This window comes from Humulus lupulus, chromosome 2 (genome assembly GCF_963169125.1).
Source record: "Humulus lupulus chromosome 2, drHumLupu1.1, whole genome shotgun sequence".
NCBI classification, from domain to species: domain Eukaryota; kingdom Viridiplantae; phylum Streptophyta; class Magnoliopsida; order Rosales; family Cannabaceae; genus Humulus; species Humulus lupulus.
Window position 1 is genome coordinate 134,334,068 of NC_084794.1, and position 23,020 is coordinate 134,357,087.

At 37.7% G+C, this 23,020-nt stretch overlaps 1 long non-coding RNA gene across 5 annotated transcripts; it reads right to left on the bottom strand.

Moving 5' to 3' along the window:
* Window positions 1-1,979: 1,979 nt before the first annotated feature.
* On the bottom strand, window positions 1,980-21,524 carry LOC133816313 (uncharacterized). Of its 5 annotated transcripts, XR_009885156.1 has the most exons (5): window positions 21,409-21,524; window positions 20,693-20,761; window positions 20,493-20,604; window positions 19,611-19,851; window positions 1,980-2,294 (listed from the first exon to the last, which is right to left on the bottom strand). It is a non-coding gene; the product is annotated as an uncharacterized LOC133816313 (long non-coding RNA). The 5 variants fall into 5 exon arrangements; XR_009885153.1 differs by lacking the exon at window positions 1,980-2,294 and having other exon boundaries at window positions 19,508-19,851; XR_009885157.1 differs by lacking the exons at window positions 1,980-2,294; window positions 21,409-21,524 and adding an exon at window positions 21,056-21,222 and having other exon boundaries at window positions 19,508-19,851; window positions 20,697-20,761.
* Window positions 21,525-23,020: the final 1,496 nt, after the last annotated feature.

The following is a 23,020-nucleotide window of genomic DNA, read 5'->3' on the forward strand; positions in this document are numbered from 1 at the left end:
ACACTCCCTCGACTGTGGCGGCCGAGCAGCTGACAATGTACACCTCACCCCCAGAGCTCTCCAACCCATGGTTGATCCATCTTACCTTTGCCTTTACTTGCACCACGTAGCACCCGTGAGCCAAGGCCCAGCAAGAAAACCATATAGCAAAGCATAATCAATAATCAATAGCCAAATAATTCACAAACCATCAATCAAATACTCAGCAGACCACATAGTTCACATAATCAGTGATATAAATCTAGAAACTAATAATCAATTATCCAGGTAATAAACATGCCATGATCATCAGATTAATAACAGTAAACACATCATTAACTATCCAGGGTCGACACCCTTAGGCCGCACCCTCTGTTTATTCCACTGACTCCGACTCGCTTAGGCCGAGCTCAATGATTATATAATTAACCTCTACTACCAGTGGCTGAACCGCGTCCTTGTGTGCCAATATTAATTCTGGCACTCTTAGGTTGTTTATCTCATGTCCACATGGCATAAACCATCATATGACATTGCATATAAATATAGGGAACTCTTAGTCCCAACATAACCACATAACCGGGTGCAGTTTTCTTACCTTTGATTCCGAGCAGAGAAGGTGAATTGATTCTGAGCACAGTCCTTAGCCTCGAGCCTCGATGATAAACCTAGTCACAAAGGCCATGGATATCTATCAACCTCCAATTAGAAACATAATACCTAGGGAACAAAACTAGCCTACAGGACCTCAATTTCTACTAAATCGGGTAGAAGAAATTGTCCCGAGCACATAGGATCGAACCCCCGAGACCTAACAACACTTGAAATACTTCCAAGACCAAAACTCCCAGGCGGGTTGCGACTTGCCCCAAGTCAGAGAGCAAGCTCTCTTGCCAAAGGGGAGGCGGGTCGCAACTTGGCCAGGCAAGTCGTGGCACGCCCCAAAATCAGAGAGCACCCCAGGCCAGAAGGCCACACGCGTTGTGGCGCCCTCTATCTAAGTCGCGGCATGCCTCTTCGCCCCAGTGAATACCTGGGTTTCTCTTCTTCTTGCTAGCCAAGAACACCAACCCATCAACCCAAAAATTTTCCCAATTTATCCTCTTAATTCAACCCCAAATCAACTACGAATTTTAGAGTAAATCACACTATTTAATCCCTAAAACCATAGAAATTTCACCAAGGTCACCATCCTAATTATCGGGCAGAACTCATCATCAAAGAATCAAAACCAATTTTTTAATTCACTCAAAGCTAACTACCAAACTCATACACAAGCCAACCAGAATTTCTAGCACAAGCCTAATAAGAAAATCAAAGATGAAAGTTTAGAATTTACTTCAATTGTATCTGAGTTCTACCTTGTTTACTAGCTCCAATTCCCAGCTTGCAACCCCTCTAGATTTCCTTCTAAGACTCCAATTCCATGCCCAAGCTTCAGCCCTTCCTTCACCCTTAGCTTTCAAGCCTTAAACTTCCTTCAACAGCCCCAAAAGTGTCAGTCATCAAGAGAAAAAGAGAGTGATACGTGAAGGTGGTATGAAGAGGCAGAGGAGGTTCTATTCTCTTCTGTTTTCTTCCTAAATAATCAGTGTATATCCCTTCTATGGAAAATACCACTTTGCCCCTCCACATACCCACTAATCCTTTATTTAATCTAAGGGTGAAAATAGTCATTTACCCTCAATTCCCGCTATTTCCTCGAGTGTTCCTAATATTTACCAATTAAATCCCGTCATCCAATTAATCACCAATTATTTACCCAATATCTAATAATCCCCAAAATAATTACTAAGTTCCCAAAAATACCCCCAGGCTCCCCCGAGTTGCATATAAATCCCCGCCGTGACTATTTCGCCCATCCATTCACTAGGACCGTCTCGAGCCATATGCTGCAAATATATCCACATAATAATGTGGTCTCAACAATTTATCACATATAATTACATTTATGCACTCAACGGGCCAAAATTACAAATACGCCCTTACAATCTAAACAGGGCCCACATGCATATTTAATACTCATAAACATGTATTTCACATATCCATATAATCATAGGATCATGCATATCACATAATCATGCATTTAATCATTTATTCACATAAATACCAATTATGCCCTCCCAGCACACTAATCAAGGCCCTTAAGCCTTATTAGTAATTTTGGGTCGTTACAAAATGAGTTGACCTAAGCGACAAAAATGGACTTTTTGTCCTTCAAATAACTCATGTCAATAAGCTGAGCAGGTTGAACATGCATACCCCACTGCCAAGCTCTCCAACTCATGGCTGGTCAACCTTCCCTTTGCCCTTACCTGCACCATAGAGCACTCGTAAGCCAATGTCCAGCAAGAAAACCCAACACAGCATGATAAATAAAAAAATTAGAAACCAACAATAATTAACATGCTTCACAGATTATAAACAAGCTCATTTCAATCATATAAACCATTAAACATGACCTATGCTAAGCAAGGTTCATCACTAGGGCACCGAGCTCATGACTTATGCCAGACGAGTGTGTACAACACTCCCATAATGACCTTGCCAATATGGCCTATATTCCGCATGATTTTAGCCGAATATAGCCCATGCTGATTAATCATAGACAAATGCAATCAAATCAGATGCAACAAACATAGATACACGAAAAAGGGTACATAACCTTAGCTAAGTTTCCAAATATGTAGTCATAATCGTTTTCATGTCAATATCGGGGCCAATGCCCTACTTCCTTAGTTTCAGTACTAGAAGTGAAACGACCTTGAGTGTAATCCTCTTCCAAGCCTCTCATAAACTCTAGTCACAACATTAATTAAGAAACCTAACTCTCGAGACCTCTAATTCCACTCAAAAGGCTAATGGAATCGTCCCCCGAGCCTATAAGCGAGTCCCCAAATTAGATCCTAGGTGTCTCAGACTAAACTCACAAAAATAAGAAAACTGGTGTTTCAGGGCACCTGGAGCGGTCGCACTTGCCCCTGGGCGCGGTCGCGCACTCAGAAAATTTTGGGTTTCTAGGGCACTAGCACGCTCGTGCTAGGGTCCCAGAAATATGAATTGCAGCTGAAAGATTCAAAACTCCCCTGTGATTTCAGATTTCTCAATTCGACCTAAACCACCCAAAATTTAAACCAAACTCAAAATTAATTCATCAAAACCAGTAGACAAGCTAACATATATCCTATAACCTCAATCCCCCATAAATTCTTAGGTCCTAAACATAACTTCCAAGTTTTAGGGTTCTAAAACCTTCATTTTTTCCCCATCCGAAAATTCAATCTCAATTCATTGATTCCAATATGAAATCAAGTTGCAAAGACAGTTCATGGCTAGTATCTAACATCAACAAACACATACAAATAATATTGGAACCTTAATTTTCAAAAATAAAGCCCACCCCCCAATTTACCTCAAGAACAAATGAAGAACACTATGATGAACAAAGAGAAGAAATCCTCATACCTCTTGTTACGATTTTGGGTTCCCTATGGAATGGATGAACTCCTAGCAGCTGCGATTCCCCACATAGAACTTGATTTCCTCCAAATTCTCAAAATTTTGAGCTTGGGCTCTAGCTTTACGACTTTTGGATAGGACTTAATGCTTCAAGAGGAAACCAAAAACAAAGAAGAAGAAGTCTGGAACATGCAACAGAGACCCATCAGACTTTACCCCTCTTTCATTAACCATATGGTCAAATGACCATTTCACCATTTCCTCTCATTTACCCCATTAAGCACCTACAAGGGTATTTTTGTCAATTCACTCAAAACTCAAATTACAACAGTAATCTCCAAATTATCACTAATATCCACCAAACATAACTATCCTATTCGTTAATTTTATTTCATCACTATCCTCAAAATATGAAAAATTATTAAAATACACCTAGGTTTGGCTCGAGCTGAGCATTTATTACAAGTCTCTTCGAGGGGTTCACTTCCATGGAGGATACTCAGAGCTAACTTCTGGCTTCTTTGGTGATCATCAATGCATCTAACACTCCAACTCCATGACGGTTACAGTTTCTCTCCATCTATTTTTATTTGCTTTCAATAAATGTAAAAGAACACTAAATGTGTCTTTGTTTGGGTTCTGGTTTCTTTTCTTTGGAATTTTCTTAGACAATAATGGGGAGAGAAAGTAACTCTTCTTTTTTGGTGCTTTGATTATTTTTTGACCTGCGTTTGTTCCTTGTTTTGGTTATTGTTTTAGTTATGTGCTTTGGTTATATTTGGTAGGGGGAATCATTTTGGGACTCTTTTCATTATTTGTGGATTTAAGCACTAACTTGTTTTTGTAGGATATTTTAAAAAAAATAGATACGTTTTGTCTATAAAATTTCCAAAGGGGGAGATTGTAAATTCTAAAATTGGCAAATGTTATAGAGATATCTTTTTATTTAAAAGAAGATTTTAAATTCCTTTTATTGTGATTTTAAGAATTAATATATTGAATTCATTTGTAAGGTTTGTTAATAATTCCTTATTTAGTTTGTTATTCTTACAATATGTTTATAAACGGAATTTGTATCTTGGTTTTATAAAGAAAATATTTTGTGCTTAGTCGAATTCATTTCTGGAATATTTGTCTTTTGATTTCCGTGCTGCTTAAGATAAAAAAACTTCAGGAAATACAATCTTTGAAGGAATTAATTTTTATTTCTATCTTTAAAAAATTGATCTGATGCAGATATTAGCTGTCCCCGCAAAATCCGTGTCTGTCGGATCAGAACAACTGAAAATGGCAAATCTTCATTAATCAAGAATGTCTTCAAATATTATTGCTTTTATTAGGAGATTCTTTCTCAGCCTTTTTGAGCACGAAATGGTCTCTATAAATAGGCTTCTAGGGCCTTGAGAAAAAGTGAACTTTTTGGTTCATAATTTTGTGAGTGAATTATAATATATGTGAGGGTTCATAGTTTGTATTAAAAAGCATTGCATTCATATGTTCTTGTAGTAAAATGAGTGTTTATTTTTGTGGTGAGTCTGAACCACATTCATGAGTGAATACATGTTGTAATTTGATCATAATTCTTATAGTCTTCAAGAGAAGATTTTTACAAGCCTTGCGTCAGGAGGAAGCAAGCACTCGCTGGCCATTGAAGGGAATTCAAGTGGTTGAGCATTTCAATCAGAATTAGATTAGCGAAGAGAAGTACAACAAAGTTGTCGTAAATCTCAAGAGGGAGTCTTGTTTTGTTTAAGTCAATATTTTGTACTTGTGATTTTTTATTAATTGATTTTATTCTCTGGGCGTGGCCCCAAGGAGTAGGTTATCCGAAAGGGTTTCTAAACCTTGTAAAAATTAATTGTGTTCTTTATTGTTTTTGCACTGTCTTTTTATTGTGTTCAGTTTCTGTCGTGACAAGTTCGTATTCTGTCCTGACAGATCTGAAATATATTTCAACATTTAATTACCATTTCACAACTTAATTAATTTACTTGGTTTAATTAATTTGGTAATTACTAAAAATAGAATTTCAATTGGTATCAGAGAGGGTTACTCATTTCTGAGCGTGATCTGGGTTTATTCCGTTTGTTGTTCTTGTTCTTGCAATGTCTTTTTTCATAGAAGGAGGTTCCATAACTCACTCCCCTTTACTCAATGATTCTAACTATCCATATTGGAAAGTTAGAATGAGAGCCTTCATCAAATCTCAAGATGAAAAGGCTTGGAGAGTAGTTTTAAGTTGTTGAACTCCTCTAGCAGAAAGCAATGACATAACTAAGGTAAAATCTGAACTTGATTGGACTGATGCTGAAGATAAACTGTCCAGTTACAATAATAAAGCTTTACATGCTATTTTTATTAATGTTCATGAAAGTTACATTAAATTGATTTCTTCATGTGTTTCTGCCAAAGATGCTTGGCAAATCCTTCAAACCCAATTTGAAGGAACTGATGATGTCAATCGTTTTGGGCTTGTTATGCTCACAAAAAAAATTGAAAATTTGCAAATGAATGAAAATGAAACCCTCACTGGATTTTATGAAAAATTATCAGATATTGCTAACGAATATTTTCTCTTGGTGAGAAACTTGAAGAGAATGTTTTGGTCCGGAAAATTGTTAGAGTTCTTCCTGATAGGTTTTAGACTATGCTAACTGCAATTCAGGAAGCAAAAGATCTGGACAAAATAAAAGTGGAAGAATTGATGGGTCACTCAAAATTTTGAACTGAATCAACAAATTAGACAAAAAGGTAAAATAAAAGAAATCAAGGAGAAATCTATTGCCTTGAAATCTTCCAAAAATGAGAGGGAAAGTTCATGTGATGAGATGGCCTTGTTAAAAAAATCAAAAGTACATAAGGAAATTGGGAAACAAAAAGGCCATATTCAAAAACCCAAAAGGTAGTTTTTCTAAACCCTTTGAAACTAACAAAATGGGTATTCATTGTAGGGAATGTGAAGGAATTGGACACATTCAATCCGAGTGTGCCAACACCTTAAAGAAGAAGAAAGTCATGGCAGCTACCTAGAGTGAGCAAGACTCTGAACAGAGTGATGAGAAAGACAATAGTGTTGCTATAACCTTTGTTCACAAAGGTATGTTTTTCTCTTCAGTTGATTCCATGGGTTTGGTATGTCTTAATAATTTTGTTAAGAATAATGAAGAATCTAACATTGACTCTGATGAATCCAAGTTAGATGAAGATTCATTGAAAGAATCTTACAAGATAATGTATGATCAATGGCTAAAAGTTTGCTCTGAGAATCGATTAATGACTAGCAATAACAAGAAATCAGTTGAAAAAAATTAAAGAACTTGAATTGATTATAGTTTCCCAAAATAATGAAATTAATTCTTTGAGTAAAGAAATTGATCTTATGCAAAAATGTGTCAAAATGCTTAATCCAAGATCTAAAATTTTGGATGATGTTCTCTCTGCAAGAAAAAGAGCTGGTGATTTCAGTGGATTAGGATCTAATGGATCTGAATCCTCTAAGAAAACAATTTTTGTAAAATATGTTAATTATCCTTCTCTTGTTACAACTAACCGTTTTTCAGGAATAAGTGGCTCTTCAGAGAACACACAGTTGTCATCTGTTTCAACAGATCTAGAACTAAAAAGAATTTCTTTGAAGACAAAACTCAGACAATTTGTACGAGTTTGTCATTTTAATGGTATGAAAGGACACATAAGACCTAAGTGTTTTTCTGTAACGCCCTACTACCAAGGGACCGTTACGTTGTGCATTTTAAACAGTGCTAAACTTGCTAGCCGAGTCATTTGGCCATAATCGTGTAACTAAATGTGATTAACAACTTAGGGTTAAAAATTTTGGTTAAAGACACAACGTTTCACTAAAATGTTTACTATATACATTGGGATCCCAAAATATATTTTAAAGGTTAATTACAATAAAATATTTACAACCAGCCAACCTAAGCGGCAAAATAGGGTCTAACCCTAGTTCCTCTTTAAACCTTCGGTCGTGGTGGTTGAGCAGCCGCATATGTACACATCGTCACCTAAGCTCTCCAACTCAAGGATGGTTGCCTTTACCTGCACCACATAGCACCCGTGAGCCGAGGCTCAGCAAGAAAACTCAATATGCTCATGAACAGGTAATTACATGTCACTAAATCACAATAAGCATGCCTAGCAGTAATAGCCCTATTCATGCATGCAATAAGTCCAAATAAATGATTACAGAGCACCGTGCCCAGTATAAATGACTATTGAGTCCATCTTTGAATAGGTGACTAAAGAGTCACACACTTGAGCTCTACACCCTAATTAGATAAGTGAATAATGAGTCATGCAATTGGGCTTCGCACCCTAATCAGATAAGTGACTAATGAGTCACACATTTGGGCTTCGCACCCTAATCAAATAAGTGACTAATGAGTCAGGCACTTGGGCTCTACACCCTAATCAAATAAGTGACAAATGAGTCACACTCTTGGGCTCCGCACCCTAATCAGATAAGTGACTAATGAGTCATGCACTTGGGCTCCAGACCCTAATCAGATAAGTGACTAATGAGTCACGCACTTGGGCTCCGCACCCTAAGCCACGTGACGTTACAGTCACCTGAGCCTTTTGGCCCTAGCTCTAAGTAACTAGCCTTTAGACTAGACAAGCGCTTTTAGTTTTCATCGAGCTTGGGGTTGGTCAAGAATTTAATGCTTATGTTGATTAGATCTAATCATTTCGGATCTGCGTTCAATACACTTATACCGCTCTTGACTCATAGGTCAATTCCATATGACTCGTACCACTCACAAGTAAGAAATGCAACTAGGCATATATCATATGTCAAATATCAAAATATAGGGCATTCAGCATGCTTACTCAACAATCACTAGCATAATTATGATCATGCACATTTACAGAGACTCATGTTCTGATCAATCTCATATTCAACATCCATGCTATGCCCTAATCACATGTATCTTATGCATCACATACTAGGTCCAAGCATAGGTTACCAATGAACGACCCTGAGCACGATTCTGTCCCGAGCCCTAACGGTAACCTAGTCACAACCATAAAATAATAACCTCATAAGATTTAATCCTTAAAAACAAACTCCAGGACTATTCCCATGCTCTCGGGACTTCCAATCCACCCAATGGGGTGGTGGAACCATCCCCCGAGCCCCCAAAATCCTCCCAAGCCCTAAAAATGGGTCTTGCTGAAGTAGACATAGCGCTGGGGCGCTCATGGTTAGAGCTGGGGCGTTGCCCCAAGTCAAAAAAACACCCATGCTCTCCCCTGCCTAGCGCTGGGGTGCCAGTTCCACAGACCAGAAATTTTTGGTTTTCTCCCCTGTGTTTTCCCCTTAATTCCAAGTTTCAAAACCAACCTAAACACCATCCAAACTTATAATTTAACCCCAAAACTTCATCTATACCTCAACCTCATCAAAACCCAAGTCCAAACACAATTAAAACACCATTAAAACTCCAAATCACCACTTGATTTTTGAGACTCAACATCAGCCCAAGAACACCACCAGAAAACTCAGAAAACCACGAATCAAAGTGGGGTTAAAGCTTACCTCATTGATGGATAACTTGCTCCTACTGAATTCCTTGCTTGAACCTTCAATTCTCCCAACAATCCAAGTCTTTAATCAAACTCTTCAAGAGACATAGAGAGAGTATAAACCGACAGAGAGAAAAGGAGTACTCTATTTTACCATGTTATTCCACAGCCTTCCCTTGGCTGAAGCATATCCCATGGTCAAAAGACTAAAATGCCCCTAGGGCCTTAACACTCTCCCAAAACCCTCCAAGGGTAATTTTGTCATTTTCCACTTACCCCACTATTCATAATTAACGTCTCACAATTCCAGTTAATTCCAATATCCTCAACTAATTACCAAATAATTTTCCCCATTACCCGAACACGGTAATGTACTCAATTACCAAATTACCCCTAGGCTCACCCCGAGCCCGGTATTTGACCCCGTTAAGACTAAACTGCTTCTTTGCTTGCTAGGATCGTCTCATGCCGTATATCTCAAATATAACCAAATAATAATGAAGCACCATACACATACCACATATATGCCAAATATACCCAAACAGACCAAATTATGAAAATTTCCCAATTAAACATAAATGGGTCCACATGCATATTTAATACACTTAAAAATGCATATCAAGTCATATTATGATATAACTCACATAATCACATAATGATACACATAAATATCATATAGTCACATAATTCCAAAATTCGCCATCCTGGCCCCATAATCAAGGCCCTAACCTTATTAGGAAATTTGGGACGTTACAACTATCCCCTCCTTACAGAAATTTGGTCCTTGAAATTTTATCTGAATAGCCCGGAATATCAATCTCGCATAACTGATTTCAGTTTCCAGGTCACTCCCTCGACCTTACTGCATCTGTATAATACCTTAACCCAATGTATCCCAAAACCTTGTTCTTTCCGTCTCATACCTGAGCTGGCTATTCCTCACAAGATAACATAGCCTCTAATTCCAGATTCTCATAACTCAACACATGAGTCTCATCTAACACATGTTTCCTCAACATGGAAATATGAAATACACTGTATACGGCCGATAGTGCCAACGCTAAGGCCAATCTATACGCAACCTAACCGATCCTTTCCAGGATTTCTCACGATCCTACTAATTTAGGGCTCAACTTGCTCTTACCTCCTCACCCCTTTCCCTTGGTGAGACTCTAAGGAAGATACAATCTTCCACTTAGAATTCCATGTTCCTGCATTTTAGATCCACATAACTTCCCCATTTACTTTGAAAAGTGAGCATCCAAGCTATAACATTTTCAATAGCCTCAATGATCCTCTAAACCACCTCTGAATCCAAATATAACATCTCACACATCTCATCCCAATGAGTGGGAAATAAACATTTCCTACCATACAACATCTTATAATGTGCCTTTCTAATAACCGGATAACTCCCTCTGATTCACCATCAATCCGAGGATAATAAACGGTATTAAACTCCAACTATATACTCATCGCCTTCTGCAATCTTCCTCAAGACTTGGAAGTAATAACAGAGTCCTCATCTGATAAGATAGACCTCGAATTCCATGAAGGCGTACTACCTCTCTCACATAAAGGTCTACATACTGATCAACTGTGTCACTTGTCCTTACCGATAGAAGTGAGCTGACTTTGTACACTGTCCATAATGACCCAAACCAAATCAGGCAGGCCCACTATCCTGGGCAGCCCCATTGCAAAATCCATCGCAATGCTTCTTTACTTCCACTATGAAATACATAAAGGCTGTAATGGCCCTATTGGTTCTTAATACTCTGTCTTGACCTGCTAACATGTTAAGAACTTTGTCACGTATTCAATTATGTCTGTCTCCAACCCAGGCCACCAATATAAAGCTTTCAGATCCTAATACATCTTTCATGATGCTTGGATGAAGAGAATAAGGGGTATTATGAGATTCATCCAGAATCTCCCATTTAATCTCAGTGTCCATCGAATCTTAAGTCCAATCCTTATACCTCAATAAACTCATACTTGACACTACATAGTTCTTAGCTAATCCAACTAAGACATTCCCCTCAATTCTTCCCATCTATGGGTTCACTTAACTATTTTTCCTTTGATCCTCTCTAAAAGAGCAAACTCAAATATAATGTTGGCCACCTGGCCCACCAGTAATTCTACTCTAGTTCTGGTCACACCCTTAAAATAACATGTTGCTTGGGCAATCACCATTTCCTGTCAATGAGATATCATAATAACCTAAAATTTGATTATGGTCTCTAAGAAGACTCAGAACTCTTCCGCAAAGCACATGTAATATTCTGCCTGTCCAAAGAAACTCCTAACCTCTAAGGCGTTCTTTGACCTCGGCAAATCTCCAACCGAGAATATACTACAATATCGTCAATCAAGACGATCGCAAATCTAATTCAGATAATATTTGAATACTCTATTCATCTAATCCATCAAAACAACTCAGCATTAATCAAATCCCTAAAACAGAACTCAGCACTTCCAATTCCCATATCTTATATAAAAATAGTCTTTTGCATATCCTTCTCCCTGATCTCCAGCTGGTAATAACCAAATAAAAAATCCACCTTGGAGAATACCATCTTACTCAATACTTGAGCCTTAGTTCTTACAGCTTTGTTGAAGCCGTTCAATATAGTGCCCTAAACCTGACTCTGTCCCTAGTACTAATCTAATCACCATTCTATCTCTTTGGGTAACTGACAAATCTCCTAGAAATACATCCAGAAACTCACAGACTAATCCAGTCTGTCCCGGTCCCACTAGCACGACCTAAGTGGTATCCACCACACTAGCTAAGATAACTATGCATCCTCCTGCAATAGATCTCTAGCTCTAAATACATATGTCAACAGCATAGTGCCAACTACCACAACAAGGGTTTCTCACTCTCAAACCCAAGAGTTACTATCATTTCCTTGAAATTTATCATTGTCCTACACTTGGTTAACAAATCCATATCCAGGATCATATCAAAGTCAGTCATAACCAACCCTATCAAATCAACTGATGAGTCACTTCCACAATAATATAACTCATCTCTTAAGATCACCAAGAAGGTATCACATTCTCATCACAACATAACCATGCAATCTGCATAACAAGTGGACGCCTCTCTCTAAATGCAACAAACAAAGAACAACATGGCACCAAAACCAATCAGCGCAATACAAAAATCAGAACTAGAAAGTTGACCTGCCACCACTGAGGAACCAGCCTCAGTCTCAGTCTCAATCTCAGTCTCTAATTGCATTGGAGCGAGTACTTGAGCTGGAGTCGAGTTGTCCGCCCCCTTTTGCTTATCCTTCCTTTGCCTTGGGCAATCCTTCTTACGATGCCCAACCATCCCACATAAGAAATATGCCTTTGCTCGGCATTCTCCCAGATGACGCCTCTTGCATTGAGTGCATTATGGGTAAACTTTCCAATCCTTGTCCTTGCTTGATCCAATAAACGGAGGTGTCACTGTCTGAGCTCCGCGCTCTTCAACACTCTCCTTCTCAATCTGATTTCATGTGCTCTCAATAGCAAGTGCCTTCCTTACCACCTGAGCATAGGTAGAGATTTCATACACTGGGGAAACTCTAATGCCCTGAGCTATTCCTTGATTCAATCCCTGGATAAACCTTTCCTTCCGAGCTACATCCGCGGGTACCATATCAAAAGAAAACTTGGCCAACCCATCAGATCTGTTAACATATTCTGTTACTGTTGCATTTCCCTGAACTAGGTTCAGAAACTCATTCATCTTAGCAATCTTGATGGTATCATAGTAAATATCTTTCATTAAACAGCTGTCTAAATTCTTTCCATTCCATCACAGTTGTGTCTCGTGTCTAGGATATTACTTCCCACCATGTCTAGGCATCATCCCACAATACAAATGTAGCACAGATCACCCTATCGTGACCTACCATCCCCATACTGTCGAGAATAGAACTGATCATTCCCATCCATTGCTCAGCTCTGAATGGATCTAGGCCTCCCTCAAAAACTGGAGGGTAATATTACTAGAATCTTCCATATAGAAATTCCCTCCTATTCTCAACCCTTGGCTGAGCCAATACTGGTGCCATTCCTGGCATAGCAAAGGAAGAGGTGTTCCCTGACAGAACCTCATGCTATTTCAAACACCTAATCTCTTCCTTTTTCCTCTGCAATCTTAATTGCATATCTGTAAACACCTGCTGGAAATTCTTAGGGGCAGGTGAAGAACTCAAACCCTGGCTGTAATTCCCAGCCTCAGTATAACAACCACCAGGTCTCATTAATTGCCTTGGGTACATACCCTCTGATTGAATCTACAGTCAATAACTTGACCCATTAAACGTGATGAGCATATTCAGTAGCCTTCCCTACGGGAACAATCTTACCACACTACATTCACAAACCACTGCAATGTCATTCATACATCAATTCATATTCCCTGCTCTTCCAACATTCATACCATGCTTCCAACTCCAGCATGCAACTAACACATTTATATATTCACTGAGCAGGTAAGCATATAATCATATCAATAATCAAGAGCTAGGCTCTATCAGAATCTTATGCTCCCTAATCAATAAGCAGGTAAAGCATTTACATTCTATTTAAGCAGTTAAGAACATAACCACATAAATAGTTACCATGCCCTGAGTGAAGCTTGTCTTTAGTGACGAGTGTACGTGCCCAGCTTGTCTACAGCAACCCATAACATTGGCTCGCTCTGATACCAAGTTGTAATGCCCTACTACTCAGGGACCGTTACGTTGTGCATTTTAAACAGTGCTAAACTCGCTAACCGATTCATTTGTCCATAATCATGTAACTAAATGTTATTAACGGTTTAGGGTTAAAAATTTTGGTTAAAGATACAATGTTTCACTAACTTTATTGTATACATTGGGATCCCAAAATATATTTAAAGGTTAATTACAATAAAATATTTACAACCAGCCAACCTAAGTGGCAAAATAGGGTCTAACCCTAGTTCCTCTTTAAACCTTCGGTCGTGGTGGTTGAGCAGCCGCATATGTACACATCGTCACCTAAGCTCTCCAACTCAAGGATGGTTTCCTTTACCTGCACCACATAGCACCCGTGAGCTGAGGCTGAGCAAGAAAACTCAATATGCTCATGAATAGGTAATAACATGTCACTAAATCACAATAAGCATGCCTAGCAGTAATAGCCCTATCCATGCATGCAGCAAGTCCAAATAAATGATTACAGAGCTCCGTGCCTGGTATAGATGACTATTGAGTCCATCTTTGAATAGGTGAATAATGAGTCACACACTTGGGCTCTAAACCCTAATCAGATAAGTGACTAATAAGTCATGCACTTGGGCTCCACACCCTAATCAAACAAGTGACTAATGAGTCACGCACTTGGGCTCCGCACCCTAATCAGATAAGTGACTAATTAGTCACGCACTTAGGCTCCGCACCTTAATCAGATAAGTGACTAATGAGTCACACACTTGGGCTCCGCACCCTAATCAGATAAGTGACTAATGAGTCATGCACTTGGGCTCTGCACCCTAATCAGATAAGTGACTAATGAGTCATGCACTTGGGCTCTGCACCCTAAGCCATGTGACATTAGTCACCGTAGCCTTTTGGCCCTAGCTCTAAGTAACTAGTCTTTAGACTAGACAAACACTTTTAGTTTTCATCAAACTTGGGGTCGGTCAAGCATTTAATGCTTATGTTGATTAGATCTAATCATTTTGGCTCTGTGTTCAACACGCTTATGCCGCTCTTGACTCATAGGTCAATTCCATACGACTCATGCCATTTCTGATTAATGAGTCACTACCACTTACAAGTAAGCAATGCAACCAGGCATATATCATATGTCAAATATCAAAATATAGGGCATTCAACATGCTTACTCAACAATCACTAGCATTATTATGATCATGCACATTTACAGAGACTCAAACTCTGATCAATCTCATATTCAACATCCATGCCATGCCCTAATCACATGTATCTTATGCATCACATGCATAACATATTGGGTGCAGTTTTCTTACCTTTAGTCCAAGCATAGGTTACCAATGAGCAACCCTCGAGCACGATCCTGTCCCGAGCCCTAACGGTAACCTAGTCACAACCAAAAATAATAACCTCATAAGATTCAATCCTTAAAAACAAACTCTGGAACCATTCCCGTGCTCTCGAGACTTCCAATCCACTCAACGAGGTGGTGGAACCTTCTCCCGAGCCCCCAAAATCCTCCCAAGCCCTAAAAATGGGTCTTGTTGAAATAGACATAGCGATGGGCGCTCATGGGTAGCGCTGGGGCGTTGTCCCAAGTGAGAGAGCACCCATGCTCTCCCCTGCCTAGCGTTGGGGCGCCAGTTCGACAGACCAGAAATTTCAGGTTTTCTCCCCTGCATTTTCCCCTGAATTCCAAACTTCAAAACCAACCTAAACACCATCCAAACTTATAATTTAACCCCAAAACTTCATCTATACCTCAACCTCATCAAAACCCAAGTCCAAACACAATCAAAAGACAATTAAAACTCAAAATCACTACTTGAGTTTTGAGACTCAACAACAGCCCAAGAACACCACCAGGAAACTCAGAAAACCATGAATCAATGTGGGGTTAAAGCTTACCTCAGTGATGGATAACTTGCTCTTACTGAATTCCTAGCTTGAACCATCAATTCCCTAGCTTCAATTCTCCCAACAATCCAAGCTTTTAATCAAAGTCTTCAAGAGATAGAAAAAAAATACTCTTTTTTACCATGTTATTCCACAGCCTTCCCTTGGCTGAAGCATATCCCATGGTCAAAAGACCAAAATGCCCCTAGGGCCTTAACAATCTCCCAATATCCTCCAAGGATAATTTCATCATTTCCCACTTGCCTCGTTATTCATAATTAATGTCTCACAATTCTCGTTAATTCCAATATCCTCAACTAATTACAAAATAATTTCCCCCATTACCCGAACCCGGTAATGTACTAAATTACCCCTAGGCTCGCCCCGAGCCCAGTATTTGACCCCGTTAAGACTAAACCACTACTTTGCTCGCTAGGATCGTCTCATGCCGAATATCTCAAATGTAACTAAATAATAATAAAGCATCACACACATACCACATGTATGCCAAATATACCCAAAATTGGCCAAATTATGAAAATTTCCCAATTAAACAGAAATGGGTCCACATGCATACTTATTATACCTAAACATACATATCAAGTCATATTATGATATAACTCACATAATCACATAATGAAACACATAAATATCATATAGTTACATAATTCCAAAATTCGTCATCACGACCCCCTAATCAATGCCCTAAGCCTTATTAGAAAATTTAGGACGTTACATTTTCTTTGTTAAATTTCTTTAAAAAGAATTCTGTTAAATACTTTGGTAGCATGAATCAATTCTTGACCAAAAGAAATTCAAAATAAAAAATAATATCGGTCAAGAAAAATAACTGAGTTTGTTTGGCTACTTTTACATGTCATAAAATTCATGCATCTAGTTCTTGGTACTTTGATAGTGGTTGTTCAAGACATATGACATGTAATGCCAACATACTCACCAACTTCAAATCTTTGAAATATGGAGTAGTAACTTTCGGGGATGGGATGACAGGAAACATTTTAAGAAAAGGTGCCCTAAATATTGAAGGGTTACCAAAATTGAAAAATGTTCTTCTTGTTGATGGACTGAAAGCTAACTTAATTAACATAAGCCAAATTTGTGACCAAGGTTTCTTTGTTAATTTTTGCATGACTAGTGTAATGTTTTAAATCAAAGTGGTGACATTGTTCTTAAAGGTTCTCGCTCTTTGGATAATTGTTACACACTCACACAAAAATTCACATGTCATGCATCATCATCTAGTTTTAATAATATTGATTTGTGGCATGAAAAACTTGGTCATATAAATTTCAAAATTTTGAAAAAGATTTCTAATACAGGTCTCATCCGTGGTATACCCAAGTTAGGTAAAGTGTCACCTGATAAGTGTGAATCATGTCAATTGGGAAAATAATTGAAAGCTTCCCATAAAGCTCTATCTGATATTAATACTTCAAATGTGTTGGAATTATTGCATATGGATCTCATGGGTCCTATACAGGTTGAAAGTATTAATGGTAAGAGAAACATTTTTGTCTGTGTGGATGATTTTTCTAGATTTACTTGGGTAGATTTCTTAAGAGAAAAATCAGACATATTTGAAGCTTTTAAAACTCTCTGTACAAGACTAAGAGTTGAACAAAATTACAACATTGGAAAAATCGTAAGAATACAAAGTGGTCATGTTAAGGAGTTTGAAATTTTCATTTATGATGAATAATGTAAATCTTTTAGAATTTTGCCTGAATTTTCTGCACCCAAAACCCCAGAACAAAATGGGGTAGTGGAACAGAAAAATCATACCTTGCAGAAAATTGCCAGAGTTATGCTAAATAGCAAAAAACTCACAAAGAAATTATGGGCTGGAGCAATTAACATTGCTTGCTACACAATTAATCGTGTTTTTCTGCGTCCAGGTATAAATAAAACTCCATATGAGATCTAGAAAGGAAGGAAACCCAATGTCAATTATTTTCATGTTTTTGGGTACCTTTGTTGTATTCTTAGAGATCGTGAGAATCATGGAAAATTTGATGCCGAAAGCAATCTAGGAGTTTTTCTTGGTTATTCCAATAATAGTAGGGCTTATTGTGTTTATAACATGAGAACCTAAACTGTTATGGAATCTGCTAACGTGGTTGTTGATGATCTGAAAGATTTTTCTAAGTACTCCCAAGAGGAAGAAATTGACAGGTTCATTGTTGTTCAACAACAGAAAGGGATACTAGATCTGATAGAAGATCGTTCAGTGGCGACAACTGCTGGTGATGATTTATCAAACACATATTCTATTGCGACAACAATTGAGCGTACAAAGAAGGAAACCCCAATTAATTCTTCTGACTCTATTAAAAAAGAACCCTCAACCAGAGTAAAAAAGAATCACCATTCTAAACTTATTTTGGGAAATCTTGAAGAAAGTATGGTCACTCGAAAAAGGTATGTAAATTTGGTTCAATTTGTTTGGTTTACTTCTACATTTGAACCAAAAAATGTGAAGGAAGCCTTAAATGATGAATGATGGATTAATGCTATGCAAGAAAAGCTAGATCAATTCACAAGGAATCAGGTATGGATTCTTGTCCCTAGATCGAGTCTTACTAATGTTATAGGTACAAAATGGATATTTAAAAACAAAACTGATGAATTTGACACCATAATAAGGAATAAAGCTTGGTTAGTTGTTGAGGGATACACTCAAGTTGAAGGAATTTATTTTGATGAGACATTTTCCCCTATTACAAGGCTTGAATCCATAAGATTATTGCTAGTTATTTCATGTGGTCTTGGTTTTAAATTATTTCAAATATATGTCAAATCCGCCTTTTTAAATGGGCTCTTGAATGAAGAGGCTTATGTTGAGCAACCCAAAGGGTTTGAGGACCCTCACTTTCCAACACTACTACAAAAACGGGCTTTCCCGACAGTTTTTAACTGTCGTTATTGAGCAACGACGACAGTCGATTAACTGTCGTATTTGCCTATGCCGGAGTAGGGGTAACTACGTCGACAGTTAAAAACTGTTGTTGTTACGGACAACGCCGACAGTTAAAAATTGTCGCTGTTGCAAGCAACGCTGACAGTTATTAGGTGTCGCTGTTATGGGCAACGTCGACAATTATTAGGTGTCGCTCTTGCTGGCAACGCTGACAGTTAAAAATTGTCACTATTGCTAGCAACGCCGACAGTTAAAAACTGTCGCTGTTGTGGGGCAACGCCGATAGTTATTAGGTGTCATCGTTGCTTGCAAAAAAAATTATTTATTTTTATTTTAAATTAAAAATTATGATTTAAATGAAACATTTATATACTAATCTAAACAATTATAGATTAAAATAACAAAACTTATACAAAGTATTTACAAATCTAATCAAATAAAATTTGGAACAAATATAACACTACTACTTACTCAAAAATCATATAGCATTGTTTATAAACATAATCGTCTTGACCTTAAAAAATATATAACTAGATTTACAAAGTAAATAATTAACCACTCAAAAAACTAATCCTTTACTCTAATAAAAATTACAAATAAAACAAAACATTAAATTCATTGTCAAACTACATATTTTTCTTCTTCTTGTCCTTATATTCATCCGCGTCACCAATAAGTTTTCCAAAGTAAGAATTGACTGTCATAAATTTCTTTCTAAAATTATATTTGAAACATAAAAAATCACATTATAATACACCAATTATGATAGCAGCGGGTCTGTTTTTCATCACCAATTAAAATTCAGCTAATTTTTCAAAAAATTATTTTCATTTGAACCAATGAGCTCAAAGCTAAAAATCTCTTCCATAAAATATATTGGCAAAAAAAGAATCCCCGAAGGGCTTCTTTATGTAGAAAATTTTCAAACAAAAAGCCAAATAGAATAAACACACGAATGAACAAATAAAGAGTATCCGAAATCTACAAAGAAAGAAGTTAATCATTCAAGCTAGGTTTTAAAGTGTCATAGAAAGCTTTAACAATAATTTAAAATAGAATAAAAGTAAATAAAGAGCTACTACTACCGCTTTATAAAGTTGCGATATTATTCATTTTTATCTCTGGTCTGACCGCTTCAAGTTCCAATCCAAAGTCACCTCAATAGAACCATTATACACCACTGACCTGTAAGAGTTTGATTAGAGTGGACCTAGCTTGACTAATCCGTCCACTTTTCCGACAGAGTGAAGCAAACTAAAGCCAGTTATCAGTATCTTTAGTAGGTGGCAGCACAAGTGCTCTAACAGCTAAAAGTGCTTGCCAAACCTGAATTCAATAATGAAAAACTATAAGTACTGGAAAGAGGAGATCAAGAATTTAATGCATAAAAGAGAAATCAAATCAAATTCACTGAGCCAAACATGAAAATACATATTTGAATGAATATATTCTTGTATCAGTTTAACCAAGAGGTGCCACCTACTAAACGAGGAACCTAAAACCCAACTAGTTAGAAGAACTTGCTTATCACTTGATAGCTTCCAATAACAAGAAGAAAATTGCCAAGAACAAAGAGCCACTCACATACCCAATGACACATAACAAGTAATTATGATTTTCTTGCTAAGCACAAATGTTAAAAGTCATAGCAGCTAGTTAGAACATATATACTTCATATATATACATACATATATAATTAAAACAATATAATTATATATTTAAATAATTCATTATATCACATATGTGAAAGTAAACATCTTTAGACTTCATAAACTGGTTGACTTCCACAAAAGGAAAATTAGATTATCAAACAATAGGTCCCAAATCCACGCATCAATTAATATATTAAACTAACTACTTTTACTCCCTAATAATTTCAGCTCAAATTAATATATTATCCATAACATTCTTGATTGTTTGGGTGAAGAAAAAAAAAAGTGGAAAGTCATACAGATAACTGAATTTACCTCAACATTTCGTTTTGCTCCCTGTGTTCAACTCAGTCCACATGTTGCGAATAAGGGCTCGACGACCCTCAGCAATAGAATTCCCCAAAGGAAGTGTGCAGTAGTCAATAACCTATAACTTCACATGTTATACTTACAAAAAAAAAGTGAAAAAAATAGACATAAATATTTATATATATATAATTAAAAAAAGAGCAAACCTACTCTAGTTCTGACAACTGCTGAACTCGGACCATATTGACATAAGCCCGTTCATAGCTTTCCAGAACCTACAACATAAATATGTGTAACTATGCAAGGTAAATATGTGTAACTTACTGTTACTCTAATATATCACTCAATTCAATCAATGCATATTTATATGATAGTGTCGAAAGCTGCAGGAAATTGAAGTAAAGTAAATATTAATAAAACAGTCAAGAAAATGAAGGCATATAAAAAATTTAAGTAATATTAAAATCAAATCCAAGCCCAACCCATTATAATAATCAACCATAGGTTTCTCTTTATTAATTAACAGACTGGAAAAAAGAAAATAAAAGATATAAATATATATATACTACCTGCAAGAACACCCATTATATATCAGAATCGAAGTCCAAACAAGAAGAAATTTGATCCAACATACACCATGGCTATAAACTAGAAGAACACCTTATTAAGTGACAGACTAGCTAGAAGTAAAAGATATATATATACACACACATATATACTCCCCTGCAAGAACACCCAAGAAGAACAATGTTCTTCTCTTACAAAACTTTTGCTTGCTCACTCAAGAAAACACTCACTTGTGTAATATGAACCAAATCCAAAAGTATCTTAATTTAATATATCATTTGTGTTCCTTATATAAATATATATATAAACACAAAACTCAGAATACAAATGAATGAGTGCTTTATGATATTTATACCAAGAGAGCATTCGAAACAAAACTTTGAAACAAGGGACTTTCGGCCTCCACCTTAAGTCCTCCACGTCCTGCCACAACTTTCGCGCGAGCCCGGATCTCACCTAGTCATGCTCCTCCATCGAGCAGTCGTCCTCATCGTCGAGCCCAAATTTCATGCTACTGACCCCTTCGCCTTTGCTGAGCCCTGCTACGACCGTCGAAACCTGTAACATCCCAAATTTCCTAATATGGCTTAGTGCCTGGATTAGGGGGCCGGGAGGCAATAATTGAGTTATTATGTGAATTATATTATAATGTAATCATGCTTGTATGTTAGAGATATTAAATATGTGTTTGTGTGATTGAGACCACATTATTATGTGGATATATTTGGGTTACTTGGCGAGAGGCGATCCCGATGAGCAAGTTGGCGGGAAAGTCCCAACGGGGTCTTAATACCCGATTCGGGGTGAGCTTAGGGGTATTCTAGTAATTTAGTACATTACCGGGAATTAGTGGGTAATGGGAATTTATTGGTAACCGTGTGAGAATATTGGAAGTAGTGGGAATTATATGATGCAAATTATGGATAGCGGGATTTAAAGCAAAGGACAAAATTGCCCTTGTGAACACTTGATGAATAAGATAAGGGCAAGGGTCAAAATGGTCATTTTTGGGCTAAGAGTAGTGTTTGGGTGAGTTGGGATTGCTGAGAAGGCTAAGGAAACTAAAGGAAAAAGAATGCAGCAGCTCCCTTTCTCTCTCCCTCGTTTTCTCTAGGTGCTCCATGGAAGCTTGAGTAGTTTTTGGAAAATTGAAGAGGAAAGCTTGGGAAATCAAGGTGTTAGGCTTGGGGAAAACAGAGGTTAGGCTCAAGTGTTTCATCACAGCTGAGGTAAGAATTCTGAACGGAAATTGTATGGTTAGTTTGCTGAATATTTAGAGTAAGGATGTCTATGCATGCTCGATAATTGTGAGGTTGGGTTTGGTAAGTTTGATGAGCTTTACTGTGATAATTAGTTGAGTTTTATTGGTGAGAATGAGTATATATGTTGTGGCAATTGAATTGGAGGTGTGGGACGGATTTGGTTAAGTTTTGGCTGGGTTCGGTTGAAGAAAAACCCAGAAATTTCTGGGTTCGTGGGGGTGCGTCGCGACTCTTTTATGGTGAGTCGCGGCCTGTGAAGGGAATATTGAGCCCTTAGGGCTCGGTGGCAGGGGCGGGCCGCAGCGCGCGCTGGTTTCCAGGGAGGTCGAGCCTCTGGAATTAGAGGCGGGTGGCGGCCCTTAAGGGGAATTTTGGCTTAAATGGGATTTTTAGATTGGGAACTTAACCATTTGGGCTCGGGGTCGATTCTACTTCCTTCTTAAGTGGAATTTGATGTCCCGGAGGCTAAGAGTTGGCCTGGAAGTTGTTATTTACCTGTTATTGATGGGAACTTCCTTATCGCGGTTGTGACTAGGTTTTCGCTAAGGGCTTGAATCGGGGGTCGTACTCAGAGGGTCGTTGCTAATAACCCGCATACGGACCAAAGGTAAGAAAATTGCACCTGTTATGTGAATGCATGATTAGAGCTTAGTCAAGGTGATGAACATGATTATTATTGTGTTTGTGAATATCATATTAGGTACA